General features: G+C 44.7%; 1 pseudogene; it reads right to left on the bottom strand.

Annotated features, from left to right (window-relative positions):
* Positions 1–4,187: 4,187 nt before the first annotated feature.
* Positions 4,188–4,306, bottom strand: LOC126285588 (5S ribosomal RNA; annotated as a pseudogene).
* Between the last annotated feature and the right edge of the window lie 8,860 nt (positions 4,307–13,166).

Below are 13,166 nucleotides of genomic sequence, written 5' to 3'. Positions count from 1 at the left end.
AATAATTAATGTAGAGTAATTAAATTTTGGGAATTCATTTGCTGTCAAACATATTTAAGTGATTAACATTTCAAGATCACAAGTTAACGTAAGGGCGAGATACGCAATTTGCAAATGTGAAATACTGGTACATTACTAACCGGTGTAACGGCAAGAATGTTGAATGCAAGCGAGCAAACGTGCAAGAATTGTGTTGTAGTGTTGTACAGGTGCCAGATGTCGGTTAGTGTGATGATGTTCGATGCATGTTGCACTAGGTCAGTCAGTACAGGGACGGCTTGTTTGTGGATGACAGGAATTGTCATGCGATAATGTACGGCAATATGTTGACACTGTGTAGAGCATGTTGGGTTACAACAGCGGTGCATGGGCGAGCGTTATCCTGTTGGAAAACATTCCCTGGAATGCTGACGTACAGATTTGCAGGTGGTGTGTGTGTGTGTGGGGGGGGATAACCACGAGCGTCCTTCTGCTGTAATTCGAAATCTCACTCGAGACCATAACTCGAGTCGTACGTCCAGTGTGTCTAGGATACAGACAGATTGGTTGCAAACCCTCAATTGCCCGCCCGGTTAGCTGAGCGGTATAACGGACGGCTTTGCGAGTGGGAAGGAGCGCCTGGTCCCTGGCACGAATCCACCTGGCGGCCTTATGTCGAGGTTCGGTGAGCCGGCGAATCTGTTGATGGTTTTTAGGCGGTTTTCCATCTGCCTCGGCGAATGCGGGCTGGTTTCCCTTATTCCACCTCAGCTACACTATGTCGGCGATTGCTGCACAAACAAGTTGTCCACGTACGCGTACACCACCATTACTCTTCCACGCAAACATAGGGGTTACTCTCGTCTGGTGTGAGACGCTCCCTGGTGGAAGGGGGGGGGGGGGGGGGGTCCACCGGGGGCCGAACCGCACAATAACGCAAATAACCCTGGATTCGGTGTGGGACGGCGGAGGGGTGAAGTGGACTGCGGTAGTCGTAGTCGGGTTGTGGACCACTACGGCTGTGGCGGGGATGGAGCCTCTCTGTCGTTTCTAGGTCCCCAGTTCACATACAACAACCCTCAACTGGTTTCCTCCTAACCAACATACGGCAATCGTTGGCACCGAAATAGAAGCACCTTTGATCAGAAAACAAAACAGACCTCCGCCCTTCCCTCCAAAGAACTCTCGTTTGGCACCTCAGAAGTCGCAACTGGCGGTGGTTTGGGGTCAGTGGAATGCACGCTACAGGGCGTCAGGTTGGGAGCTGTCCTTGAAGTAGTCTATTTGCAACACTTCTTTGTGTCACTGCGGTGCCAGCTGCTGCTGCAGAACCAATACGACGCGCCAGAGCTATACGCCAAACACGATGGTTTTCCCTCTCGGTAGTGCCACGTGGCCGTCCGAAGGCCGGTATTCTCGTGACCGTACATTCGCGTGACCACCTCTGCCAGCAGTCATGTACAGTGACCACATTCCTACCAAGTCTCCTGCAGTATCGCAGAAGCAACAACCAGCTTCCTGTAGTCCTATTGCACATCCTCATTCAAACTCAGTGAGGTGTTGATGATGGCGTCTTTGTCGCCATAAAGGGATGCTTGACTAAGATCAACTCACCGCGTCCTGTCTCAAAGGTAACTAAAGCTCGCGGGTATTGGAGCTTGTATTTGAAACAAATGTGATCTGAATCCTCATAATGGCGCTACTAGCGAAATTTGAGTAAACACCATCTTTCACATGTAGAAACATTAGACCAATGGCAGTGCCCACTTAGGCAACCATTCTCCCTGCGCTCCACACGTTAATGGAAGGAGAGCTAGCTCTAAGAAATGGTGGAATGGGAAGTGCCGTCTGCCGTGCTCTTCACATTGAGTTGCAGAGTACGGATGTAGATGTAGAGGTAAAGCGACTATTACCTTTATGCGAGTCTTCTTGAGCCTTTCTTAGTTTTTTGTCTTGTTTTTGTTTTCTTTTCTCTTGTTCGCTGAAGGGACGATGTGAAAATGACACGTGTGTATTTCAGCTCGACTAGAGACAAACGGCATTTACATCATGCGAATGTGCAGACGCCCACGTCAGCCGCTGCAAGTGGAGGCCGCGTATCGCGGTTTGGCAAGCTCTGGTGGCGTGCCTATAATAGAGATTGCGTTTGCCGGCACGTACGCGCGGGAGAAAAAAAGCACGCTGGCGGGAAAAGCTCGCGACACGTGAGACTGCGGTTAAAGGTCGCGCAGCGGAATCCGGCCTGCGCGGCGCGCCAGCCAGTTGCCCATGCAAACGGCGTTAACGGGAAGCGCTTGTAAACCAACTTCCTGAGCACAGCCAGCGGCATGCGAGATCACTATCCGATGCTCGTGGACACGTATGTTGTGGTGTGATTGGCCTAAAAAGGGCAGGCAGAAACCAAAGTGCCTCATGTCATTGTTGGCTGGATGGTATAATGTGTAATGGGAAGATATTTTATATTCGTTCGTACTATCTGATAACTTATAACAATGAGGCATGTTCATTTGGTTGTAAGCTGGATCTTTGAAAAGAAATAGCGAAGATGCAGATTCGAACTACGACAAAAGAAAATGAGCGATCACCGTCTCAGTTAATTGCAGTGTCAGATATACGAGGGCTATTCGGAAAGTAAGGAACGATAGGTCGCGAAATGAAAACCACAGTGAAAATCAAATCTGTCTTATTTGCTACAGTTAACTTCAACCTCCAGTTACTTATCTCCATAGTCGCCGATACAACTTAGACATTTGTCGTAGCGTTGTACCTACTTTCCAATACCCTCGTTATACAAGACAGCCGCCAGTGCTTTCCACCAATTCTCTACGCTAGCGTACAGCTCGTTGCCTGTGGTAAAATGTTGTCTTCATAGTCAGCGGTTCATGTGAACAGAGATGAAACTCAGACGGAGACAATTACGGGCTGTATTGTGGGTAATCGAACATTTCCAACTGAAAAAGACACAAGAGTATCTTCACTGCCCCTGCAGAATGCGGCTGAGAATTGTCTTGAAGAAGCCGGTCTGGTGGCCGAGTGGTTCAAGGCGCTTCAGTCTGGAACCGCGCGACGGCTACGGTCGCAGGTTCGAATCCTGCCTCGGGCATGGATGTGTGTGATTACCTTAGATTAGTTAGGTTTAAGTAGTTCTAATTTCTAGGGGACTGATGACCTTAGATGTTAAGTCCCATAGTGCTCAGAGCCATTTGAACCATTTTTTTGTCTTGAAGAAGAAAAGGCACGACAGTTATGTAATGTTGTCTGCATAGCTTCAGGCGAAATTTCTCACCAGGCCCTCGGGCTTGGCGGGAGACACTATTGTTCTAGGTATCTTTATGTGCTCCCTGTGTGCTCAGAACTAAAAAGAATGACGTAATGCGATCGACGGGCATAGCAGAGACACTGCCCAACACAGCTGTGCAAAACTTCATGGATTCCATTTCGCGATCGATCGTTCCTTACTTTCTGAATAACCCTTGTACATACGATAATACTTCAGTGTTTTTCTGCACGGCCATCTTCCGCAGCAGCTGTTCACTAATTTACATTCAACTGCATCCATCCACACAACAGAACACCAATACACACAAACACATACACACACAACTCGATACATGCAGTTTGGGGCGATGGGTGAAGTAGGACTGAGCTTATATGATCGTTGTGGCAACGGCCTTGCAGCAGTGGATACACCGGTTCTCGTTAAGCGCTGTCGGGCGTGGCCGGCATTTGGTGGGTGACCATCCGGGTCGCCATGCGCTGTTGCCATTTTTCGGGGTGCGCTCAGCCTCGTGATGCTAACTGAGGAGCTACTCGACCGAATAATAGCAGCTCCGGTGAAAGAAAACCATCGTAACGACCGGGAGAGTGGTGTGCTGACCACACACTCCTGCTATCCGCATCCTCAGCTGAGGATGACACGGTGGTGGGATGGTCCCGATGGGCCACTTGTGGCCTGAAGACGGAGTGCTTTTATGTGATCGTTCCATTTAAAAAGAAAAAAAAATCGTCCAAACAAGCCTTGAAGGCCCAACAGTAGCGACCGGCCGCCTTTTCACCCTCAGCCATTTGGCGTCGCCAGATGCGGATACGGACAGGCATGTGGTCAACACACTGCTCTCCCGGCCGTTGTCAGTTTTCGTGACCGGTGCAGCCACTTCTCGAGCAGGTAGCTCCTCAATTGGCCTCACGAAGGCTGAGTGCACACCGATGTCCAACGGCACTCGGCAGACCCAGACGGTGACCCATCCAAGTGCTAGCCAAGCCCGACAGTGCTTAACTTCGGTGATCTGACGGGAACCGGTGTTACCACTGCGGCAAGGTCGTTGGTCGGTCGTTCAGTTTCGTATCCCTGAAAATTTTTACATCCAAATGTTTGTACGAGTTGACCGATTCCAGTTCTGAATCGTTGATATTGTAGTCATGGGGTGCTTTGATCATATTTTGTAAGTGGGAACTATTTTTAACAACACAACCTTTCACACTGACCTGAAAACCATTTGTGCGGACTGCTATTAGAAAGCGACGGATTGCATGCTGTGCCTAGCCTTCGTTCCACTGGTCCACTTCTCATCTCCCCTAAACTGAAATAAAATGTTCTAACTCTCTAAGAAAAATGCAAAGGTATAAGGAACAACGACGATGAATGAAAGTCGTTCAACGAAACGGTATATTATTATGTATGTTCACAGGCACAAGAATAAGTATGAAAATTATTAAAGCTTGTCTTACTGTACACAGCACGTGAACCAGTTCACAGGTGATTTCTACTGCTTTTTCCCATGTACAAAAAGCTAGCTGATCGCCTTAAAAGGGGAGAATAGTTTCGGACACTTCGGACATCACGTGGTTTGCTGCAATATAGCGGGCGGCACGCAAAGCGGAACGCAGATAGGAAACACGGGATTTCCAGACAAATTCTTAACCCAAGTAAGTTCTCTTTCACGTACTACTACCAGTTACACATGTTCGACCGAAACACAATGATGTCATCCATTGTTAACGCCATCCGAGGCCTAAGCGTACGCCAAGACAGATTCACAATGGAGCGTTGCACCTTCCCGTTAGACCGACAACGATCGAATAACCTCCTAGGTGAAGACAGCTCGTTGTTTATATACGCTTGATGCGGACGGCTAAGGGAACGCTTGCATCGAAACTATTCCAGCGTTGGTAGCAGTGCCCAGCCAGCACCCTTCGTGACTACAAAATTATTTACCCTCTATAAAATTCTTAGCCCGATAGCTCTTATATTTTGAACTCCACAGTTTTCCAAACGAAATCTATGTTAAATGGTGGCTTCTTAACTTTTTGTTTTTATCTTTGTATGTTGAAGCTTTACAATATCGAAACTTGGTATCATGAATGTAGTGCTGTCATCTCGACTTAGTAGCTTAATAACAAAGATTACTTAATCTAATTCGTTTAAAGAAATTAAGGGCTAAAAAATAAGGTTCTTCTTAAAAATTCAAAACTTCAATACTATGGGCTTCTAATATTTCGAAAAAGTGGAATGATTCAAAAAGTAATAGACGAGATTCCCTGTAAACTGCTACCATTTGGTTTCGTGATAAACTGAATCTAATTCCAAAAGTATAAGTTTCTAGGTTTAATATTGTATGCCTCTAGAATTTTACAAAACGTCAATTTTTGACGTAACTAATTAGTGAGTCATGTTGAGATTCACAATATTCAACATTTTCATTGTCTTACATAATGTGACCAAGTTTTGAAATGATATTTATGCTTATTTGTTTGACATAAGTGATAGTGCAATCTACTTGTTAGCTGCTGATGGCATTGTTTCCCTACAATAGACAACGCTCATAATCTACGCAGGAAACAAATGAATAAACATAATGACTGTGCTGACGGGGGACCCGTGAAACCACAGGTCTTATTCTGTTGTGAAGTCCTAGAAAGTGATGTGAAGGGGAAATAATGTCGATACAGGACACGAAAAGGCGAAAATTGCTAAGAATGAATTTGAATCGAACTTTCTATCCACGTCAGTCTCCGATAACGACGAAGGAAAAAAGCAGGGAGTGTTCGATGTCCTGAGGAGCACTTCGGGGACCGCATTCTGGCTCTGGGGTACCCAGAGGCCACTGGCATGGGCCTCGATGGACGCCATACTCTCCGGATCTGAGCACATGCGACTTCTTCTTGTGGGGCTATATTGAAGACAAGACGTACAGCAATAACCCCAAAACCATTACTGGGCTGAAAACAGCCAATCATGAGGTCATCGACAGCATCGATGTTCCGACACTTTAGCGGGCCATACAGATTTTCGCTATTCGTCTGCGCCACATCATCGCCAGTCTTGGGAAGCAAGTGGAACATGTCATAACCTAAATCCGAATATCTGTTGTGACGTTTGTGTGTTGAATACAGTGAGTGCACGCCGCAGTTTGTAACTAATTTACGTTTTTTTTTTCGTATAGTTCAGTAAAGAAGGGAAAGCAGAAAGGTGGAAGGCGTATATAGAGGGTCTATACAAGGGCGATATACTTGAGGACACTATTATGGAAATGGAAGAGGATGTAGATGAAGATGGAATGGGAGATACGATACTGCGTGAGGAGTTTGACAGAGCACTGAAAGACTTGAGTCGAAACAAGGCCCCGGGAGTAGACAACATTCCATTAGAACTACTGACAGCCTTCGGAGAGCCAGTCCTGACAAAACTCTACCATCTGGTGAGCAAGATGTATGAGACAGGCGAAATACCCTCAGACTTCAAGAAGAATATAACAGTTCCAATCCCAAAGAAAGCAGGTGTTGACAGATGTGAAAATTACCGAACTATCAGTTTAATAAATCACAGTTGCAAAATACTAACGCGAATTCTTTACAGACGAATGGAAAAACTGGTAGAAGCAGTAAACATGTCCCCCTTACCACTGCATGGGAATCACGTAATGTTTGCCAATGCAGCTTGTGAGTGACGAACGACGGCAAATGAAAGTTTGGAGCTGGCCGTGAGTCGTAACTGATAGCCAAAGGGCTTTAGGCGACCGCTCGCTGAAAGCGGGAGATCCGCGTTCGCCTCCAGATTTTCATTGAAGTTATTCCATTATTCCACTACACAGCTGATGGTTGTCCGCATTCGCAACTGCAAATGCGTCTCATGTGTTTCATGTATTATTGGAAATGCTTAGCACACATGTTTCCATGGCCCTTTAATAACAGGCGTTTCAGGATGTTTTCCAGCATTTGATTCAAACGTTTCTCCAAGAGTTCCGTCTCACTGACCGATGAATTTACGTGCGTACTGACCCATAAACATAAAATGTCGAGTTATTTCGTTATAAGGATTTGTTTTTGTATACCTCTTGCTCGGACACCCTGCGTTTCCTTGCATTGACAGTTTACAATAACGCCGTCTTATGCCTTCAAACTTACCGCTTTCGAACGGCGACTTCTTGGTCTGACCTTTGATTCATACAACTAAAAAAATATCTCTTACAAAATCAGTTCATGCAGCAAGAAAACTGTTTAAAGTTCAATGCACAATTATAAATTCCGTAAGTGTTTGCATTTATTTTCTTGCAGGTAATGAGATGTTTATTTTTTCCCCAAGATTTTGCTTTCCTTTCTTGAAATAAATGTAACACGCTAGGAAAAACGAAACATTACACTATCTCCTCCTCGCTCCTCTCTTTCTCTCCTTATCCTACTCCCTTCTCTCTCTGTCCCTCCACTCTCTATTCATCTTCTCCTCATTCCCTTCTCTGTCCATCTCCTCCCCAATCTCTGTCCGTCTCTTCCCTCTCTCTGTCCATTTGCTTCTCCCCTCTGTCTCTGTTCACTATCTCCTTCCTCCCTCTGTCAGTCCATCTCTTCCTTCACCATCTCTCCATCCAGCTCCTCCTCTTCCCTTTTTCTGTCCATCTCCTCCTCTCCCCTTTCTGTTCATTTCTCCTTCCCCTCTTTCTCTCCGTCTCCTCCTCCCCTTTCCTCTCTCCAAGCTGTCAACCCACCTCAACAAGAGATTGCTCGTTCTTACCCTCACAATATTTCTTTCCACATAACATATAATAAGTGTAAAAAGTTTGGTTGATATTCATCCAAGGTCTTGGGAAGACTTTTTTTCCCGGACTTTGCGCACGTACAGATACGTCAAACATATTTCACATTTACGACAAAGCAGGTTTCACAGGTATCTCTAGCGAATTTTGCCCTGCAATTTCGTTTTCGCGCGGCCACATCTTCTGTGCTACGTGTCGTACAGTGATGTATTTTTGCAGGAACATCCAGTGCTATATATGGACACAGACTGCGAAATGTGTTGCGAATATAGTCAGTAATAAAAAAGTAATAAATGAAAATGTCACTCACGATGCGGCACTTTTTCACGTATCTCCTAAACTATTTGTCTAAAATCATATTTTTACAGGTACATTCAGTGGTGTAGGTCAATACTGTCTGCAAATTTGGAGCAAACACACTTACTTACTTAAATCCATTTTATAATATGTGTGGAGTGTGAATATTGTTTCAATCCGTAAAGACCAAAACATACAAACATATATATTATGTATCCAAATCTCCAGAATGACCAAAGAAGATGCTTTGTAAATAGAAGCGAAAGTCGTCTGGTATAAAAATACTCATTAACTGCAGTAAACTCAAAACCAGTAATAATTAGATATAATACGTCTGCCTACTCAATTATTGATATCTGATGTGGAGTCTCCCCCGATTCAAACTTTTTTACCGCTGTTCAAATACTACTCCATATCACGTACTCTCAAATTATTTTAGAATAGATAATCGACTGACGTTAATGTCCTAGATGTCAAAACAACCACTAGTCCATCAAATTTTACCGAAATACAAGGCCATTTACTGCTTCTAAATCAGTTACCTTCATATATATATATATATATATATATATATATAGGGTGTTTCAAAAATGACCTATATATTTGAAACGGCAATACAAACTAAACGAGCAGCGATAGAAATACACAGTTTGTTGCAATATGCTTGGGACAACAGTACATTTTCAGGCAGACAAACTTTCGAAATTACAGTTACAATTGTCAACAACAGATGGCGCTGCGGTCTGGGAAACTCTATAGTACGATATTTTCCACATATCCACCATGCGTAGCAATAATATGGCGTAGTCTCTGAATGAAATTACCCGAAACCTTTGACAACGTGTCTGGCGGAATGGCTTCACATACAGATGAGATGTACTGCTTCAGCTGTTCAATTGTTTCTGGATTCTGGCGGTACACCTGGTCTTTCAAGTGTCCCCACAGAAAGAAGTCACAGGGGTTCATGTCTGGCGAATAGGGAGGCCAATCCATGCCGCCTCCTGTATGTTTCGGATAGCCCAAAGCAATCACACGATCATCGAAATATTCATTCAGGAAATTAAAGACGTCGGCCGTGCGATGTGGCCGGGCACCATCTTGCATAAACCACGAGGTGTTCGCAGTGTCGTCTAAGGCAGTTTGTACCGCCACAAATTCACGAAGAATGTCCAGATAGCGTGATGCAGTAATCGTTTCGGATCTGAAAAATGGGCCAATGATTCCTTTGGAAGAAATGGCGGCCGAGACCAGTACTTTTTGAGGATGCAGGGACGATGGGACTGCAACATGGGGCTTTTCGGTTCTCCATATGCGCCAGTTCTGTTTATTGACGAAGCCGTCCAGGTAAAAATAAGCTTCGTCTGTAAACCAAATGCTGCCCACATGCATATCGCCGTCATCAATCCTGTGCACTATATCGTTAGCGAATGTCTCTCGTGCAGCAATGGTAGCGGCGCTGAGGGGTTACCGCGTTTGAATTTTGTACGGATAGAGGTGTAAACTCTGGCGCATGAGACGATACGTGGACGTTGGCGTCATTTGGACCGCAGCTGCAACACGGCGAACGGAAACCCGAGGCCGCTGTTGGATCACCTGCTGCACTATCTGCGCGTTGCCCTCTGTGGTTGCCGTACGCGATCGCCCTACCTTTCCAGCACGTTCATCCGTCACATACCCAGTCCGTTGAAATTTTTCAAACAGATCCTTTATTGTATCGCTTTTCGGTCCTTTGGTTACATAAAACCTCCGTTGAAAACTTCGTCTTGTTGCAACAACAGTGTGTTCTAGGCAGTGGAATACCAACACCAGAAAAATCCTCTGTTCTAAGGAATAAACCACGTTGTCCACAGCACACTTGCACGTTGTGAACAGCACACGCTTACAGCAGAAAGACGACGTACAGAATGGCGCACCCACAGACTGCGTCGTCTTCTATATCTTTCACATCACTTGCAGCGCCATCTGTTGTTGAAAATTGTAACTACTGTAATTTCGAAAGTTTTTCCGCCTGAAAATGTACTGTTGTCCCAAGCGTATTGCAACAAACGGTGTATTTCTATCGCTGCTCGTTTAGTTTTTATTGTCGTTTCAAATATACCGGTCATTTTTGAAACACCTTGTATATATATGTGTGTGTGATCGAAAGTCTCCGGAAACCCCAAAAACATACGTTTTTCATATTAGGTGCGTTGTGCTGGCACCTACTGGCAGGTACTCCATATTAGCGGTCACAGTAGTCATTAGACATCGTCAGACAGCAGAATGGCGCGCTCCGCGGAACTCACGGACATCGAACGTGGTCAGGTGATTCGGTGTCATTTGTGTCATACATTTGTACGCGAGATTTCCACACTCCTAAACATCCCTAGGTCCACTGTTTCCGATGTGATAGTGAAGTGGAAATGTGAAGGGACACGTACAGCACAAAAGCTTACAGGCCGACCTCGTCTGTTGATTGACAGAGACCGCTGACAGTTAAATAGGGTCATAATGGGTAATAGGCAGAAATCTATCCAGACCATCACATAGGAATTCCAAACTGCATCAGGACCCACTGCAAGTGCTATAACAGGCGGGAGGTGAGAAAACTTGGATTTCATGGTTGAGCGGCTCCTCATAAGCCACACATCACGTCGGTAAATGCCAAACGACACCTCGCTTGGTGTAAGGTGTGTAAAGAGCGGACGATTGAAAAGTGGATAAACGTTTTGTGGAGTGACGAATCATGGTACACAATATGGCGCTGTCCATTTGGTTCAATTGGATTTGCAAGAACCTTTTATGTCTCTGTCGGAATTACAGTGCCAGTGGTAAGCTGAAAAGCTTTTATGCCTTCTCCCTGAATTTTAATTCCTTTTCCATACTTTCTTCTTCACTGCTTGCTCTATACAGGGTGTTACAAAATGTACGGCCAAACTTTCAGGAAACACTCCTCACACAGAAAGAAAGAAAATATGTTATGTGGGCATGTTTCCGGAAACGCTTACTTTCCATGTTAGAGCTCATTTTATTACTTCTCTTCAAATCACATTAATCATGGAATGGAAACACACAGCAACAGAACATACCAGCGTGACTTCAAACACTTTGTTACAGGAAATGTTCAAAATGTCCTCCGTTAGCGAGGATACATGCATCCACCCTCCGGAATCCCTGATGCGCTGATACAGCCCTGGAGAATGGCGTATTGTATCACAGCCGTACACAATACGAGCACGAAAAGTCTCTATATTTGACACCGGGGTTGCTTAGACTTTCAAATGCCCCCATAAATGAAAGTCAAGAGGGTTGAGGTCAGGAGAGCGTGGAGGCCATGGAATTGGTCCGCCTCTACCAATCAATCGATCACCGAATCAGTTGTTGAGAAGCGTACGAACACTTCGACTGAAATCTGCAGGAGCTCCATCGTGCATGAACCACATGTTGTGTCGTAAAGGTACATGTTCTAGCAGCACAGGTAGAGTATCCCGTATGAAATCATGATAATGTGCTCCATTGAGCGTAGGTGGAAGAACATGGGGCCCAATCAAGAAATCACCATCAATGCTGCCCAAACGTTCACAGAAAATCTGTGTTGATGACGTGGTTGCACATTTGCGTGGCGGTGAATCGAGGTAGTACATACTGACGAAACTAAAATGAGCTCTAACATGGAAAGTAAGCGTTTCCGGACACATGTCCACATAACATCTTTCCTTTATTTGTGTGTGAGGAATGTTTCCTGCATGTTTGGCCATATCTTTTTGTAAGACCCTGTATACAGACTGAAGAATCAGGGAGCTAGGCGAGACCCCCCTCTGAACTACTGCTCCCCGTTCGTGCCGTTTGACTCTGGCGCTGCAGCTTGATTTCCGTTCAAACTGTAGATAAGTTTTCGCTCCCTGTATTTTACTCCCTGTTACCTTTAAAATTTCAATGAGTGTATTCTAATGAGCACTATCAAAAGCTTTCTCGCAATCAACTAACGCTACAAACGGAGGTGTGATTTCTTCTCTATGTCTACTGTCTAGTAAGATAAACCGTGGGGTCAGTATGGCCTCGCGTGTTCCTACATTTCACTGGATCCAAACTAATCTTTTCCGAGGTCGTCAATAGTTTCTTATGCAATTTCCTCACATCACTCGAACACTTCTCTTACAGTGAAAAATTATAAGTGTTTCTCACTGCAGTGAGGTTTCAGATCAATGTAGTTTGTACCACGTTTTTCTGGTGAGTAAATTCTATCCCTGAAGTAGCATTCTGGGTCAGCAAAATCCGAAACTGCGGGTACCGCTTTATTGGACTCAGCAGCTTTGAAGAAACAGACTAAAACTGACTGAGAATAGGTAGAACTCAGCTGATACCAGAGAATTAGGAGAGATGTTCCAAGAACTTGCACCAAAAGTCACACTGCATCTATGTGACTTCGTTGTCCCGAGGAATTAGAGGCTTTTTACTTTTTATTTTTGAAATACAAATTTTTTCACGAATTCAGAGCAACCAATCGTTTTAGAAAATTCAGTTGTTTTTAAAATGGTCCAGATACTCATTCTCTCTTCGGCTGTTGGTCAGAACTCCTTAAATACTGCATCCACTTGGCGCAAAGCCTTCTCATAATTACCTCTGAAATTATTGTTCGGATGGTGTTGTCTGCATTACACACCTTTAATCACCGATCGTCGAGTACTGCTATCTGTGGTTTCAGTTTAGGTCGCATTTCACATTAATTACCTTCAAGAGAAGCATTTCATTTTTATGTTCAGTAACCGTTTCCTTGTTGTTGAAAATGAAAAATCTGACGCCTTATAAAAAATGCATCAGGTGGCTCTAGCACTATGGGACTTAACATCTGACGTCATCAGTCCCCTACACTAGCTCGAA

Source organism: Schistocerca gregaria, chromosome 8, assembly GCF_023897955.1.
Source record: "Schistocerca gregaria isolate iqSchGreg1 chromosome 8, iqSchGreg1.2, whole genome shotgun sequence".
Taxonomy (NCBI): Eukaryota; Metazoa; Arthropoda; class Insecta; order Orthoptera; family Acrididae; genus Schistocerca; species Schistocerca gregaria.
The sequence above is the reverse complement of the archived record's forward strand: the minus strand, read 5'-3'. Positions and strand labels throughout refer to the sequence as shown.